Raw genomic sequence first — 2,922 nt, forward strand, 5'->3', positions numbered from 1 at the left:
ACACTGCACGCACACGACGCCCCCTACAGGTGCACGCACGTAGGCCGGGCCGGGTGCACACCCGACGCCCTAGCAAGGTGCGCGCACCCGGGCAGGGCTCACACTTGGCGAACGGGGCGCACTTCGCGAGGGAGGGTGTGCACCTCGACGGGGGTGGGTGGCCGGGGTGGATTCGCACGTGGGTCGCGGTTTGCTAAGTACACACTGCGACAAGCTCATAACGGGTGCGATCATACCAGCGTTAGTGCACCGGATCCCATCAGAACTCCGCAGTTAAGCGCGCTTGGGCCGGAGTAGTACTGGGATGGGTGACCTCCCGGGAAGTCCCGGTGTTGCACCCTTTTTTAGTTTTTCGCCGGGCATCGCAATGCTATTTGAATAAACCTTTTGCCCGTTTGCGTTCTCGTCGGGGCCGGGCCGGGCCGGGGTGCGCTGCCCGCACTACCGCGCGCGCGGGGGCGACACCGAGCGCGCACCCGAGGCGCCCCGAGCACACAGGCCACGGTGCAACCCGGGCGTTGTGCGCGCACCCCGGTGCGCCCGAGGTGCTGCGCGCGCACCCAGGTGAAATCGGTGTGCACCTCGGCCAGTGCGCGCTCGGTCGAGTCGCGCACGTTGGCCAAGGTGCACGGTGATGTTTCTTACTCTAAGGTTCCGCACCAGACGCCCGGGACAGGTGAGCGAAGCTGGGCGGGGCCGGGTGCGCGGCCGGGGCAGGTGCACGCAGCTGGAGAGAGCTTTGGAGCACACTTCGGAGCGCACCAATGATGCGCTCCATTCAAAAGTTTCCTGAAAAGGCAAAAAAAGTTGAGATTATAGAATTTCCCACTTGAGAGATTGTAAAAAAAAAAAATTTAAAATGAAGGAAACGCGGGTGCCAAGGTGTGCGCAGCCCAGCCAAGGTGTGCGCACCAAGGCGCCCACCCTGGCGAAGGTGCACGCAAGGTGCGCACCCGAGGCAAACCGGACAATTAACCCAACTTTCGACTTCGCGCGCACCTTGGAGCGCACTTCGGAGCGCTCCTTGGTGCGCACCAATCTTGGGCACCTCGGAGTGCACCATGGCGCCCACCAAGGTGCGCACCCGGGGCAAACCGAGCTCCGACTTCGTGCGCACCTTGGAGCGCACGAAAGGTGCGCACCATGGCGCCCACCAAGGTGCGCAGCCCAGCCAAGGCGTGCGCATCAAGGTGCGCACCCTGGCGAAGGTGCGCACCCGGGGCAAACCGAGCTCCGACTTCGTGCGCACCTTGGAGCGCACAAAAGGTGCGCAACCCAGCCAAGGTGTGCGCACCCCGGTCAAACCGAGCTCCGAATCGTGCGCACCAGAGGTGCACGCCATCGTGCGCACCTTGGAGCACACTTCGGAGCCCTCCTTGGTGCGCGCCGATGTTGCGCACCTCGGAGCGCACCCGGGGAAAACAATGCAATTAACCCGACTTTCGACTTCGTGGGCACCTCGGAGCGCTCTCGGGTTCGCACCTCGGAGCACACCGAGGTGCGCACCTTTGATGCGCTGCCTTCACCAATTTCCAGAAAAGGCAAGAAAACATTGAGAAGGTGTGCGCACCGAGGTGCCCACCCTGGCGAAGGTGCACGCGAGGTGCGCACCCGGGGCAAACCGGGCTCCGACTTCGTGCACGCCGCACCTTGGAGCACACTTCGGAGCACTCCTTGGTGCGCACCAGGGCGCGCAACCCAGCCGAGGTGCCCACCCCGGCGAAGGTGCACGCGAGGTGCGCACCCGGGGCAAACCGGGCTCCGACTTCGTGCACGCCATGGTGCCCACCGCGGCGAAGGTGCACGCGAGGTGCGCACCCGGGGCAAACCGGGCTCCGACTTCGTGCACGCCGCACCTTGGAGCACACTTCGGAGCGCTCCTTGGTGCGCACCATGGTGCCCACCAGGGCGCGCAACCCCGCCGAAGGTGCACGCGAGGTGCGCACCCGGGGCAAACCGGGCTCCGACTTCGTGCACGCCGCACCTTGGAGCACACTTCGGAGCGCTCCTTGGTGCGCACCATGGTGCCCACCAGGGCGCGCAACCCCGCCGAAGGTGCACGCGAGGTGCGCACCCGGGGCAAACCGGGCTCCGACTTCGTGCACGCCGCACCTTGGAGCACACTTCGGAGCGCTCCTTGGTGCGCACCAGGGCGCGCAACCCAGCCGAGGTGCCCACCCCGGCGAAGGTGCGTACCCGGGGCAAACCGGGCTCCGACTTCGTGCACGCCGCACCTTGGAGCACACTTCGGAGCGCTCCTTGGTGCGCACCATGGTGCCCACCAGGCCGCGCAACCCAGCCAAGGTGTGCGCACCAAGGTGCACGCGAGGTGCGCACCCGGGGCAAACCGGGGTCCGACTTCGTGCACGCCGCACCTTGGAGCACACATCGGGGCGCTCCCGGGTTCGCACCGGCGTTGCGCACCGTGGTGGGCACCTCGGAGCACACCAAGGTGGGCAGCGAGGTGCGCACCTTTGATGCGATGCCTTCACTAATTTCCATAAAAGGCAAAAAAAAAATGAGATTTTAAAATTTCCGTTTTGAAAGATAGTGAGAAAAAGGGAATGCTGGTGCCATCTTGAGCCCGCCCTGGTGCGCAGCCCAGCCAAGGTGTGCGCACCAAGGTGCCCACCCTGGCGAAGGTGCGCGCCCGGGCAATTAACCCAACTTCCAACTTCGCGCGCGCCAGGGTGGGAGCGCACCCAACAACCGGGCCTGGGAAGAGCCAATGCGAGAAACCCCACCAAACGCTCTGACAAAAAAAGAGGGGGCGCTCCAGTAACCCCGCTTCGGAGCGCACCCTGGGCAAACCCAGCCAAGGTGCCCACCCCGGCCAAGGTGCAGGCGAGGTGCGCACCCGGGGCAAACCGGGCTCCGACAACGTGCACGCCGCACCTTGGAGCACACTTCGTAGCGCTCCCG

General features: G+C 65.2%; 1 non-coding gene across 1 annotated transcript; it reads left to right on the forward strand.

Annotated features, from left to right (window-relative positions):
- Nucleotides 1–222: 222 nt before the first annotated feature.
- LOC131872330 (5S ribosomal RNA) lies at nucleotides 223–341 on the forward strand. The gene has a single exon (XR_009370493.1). It is a non-coding gene; the product is annotated as a 5S ribosomal RNA (ribosomal RNA).
- The last annotated feature ends 2,581 nt before the right edge of the window (nucleotides 342–2,922 follow it).

Source organism: Cryptomeria japonica, unplaced genomic scaffold (genome assembly GCF_030272615.1).
Source record: "Cryptomeria japonica unplaced genomic scaffold, Sugi_1.0 HiC_scaffold_555, whole genome shotgun sequence".
Classification (NCBI taxonomy): Eukaryota; Viridiplantae; Streptophyta; class Pinopsida; order Cupressales; family Cupressaceae; genus Cryptomeria; species Cryptomeria japonica.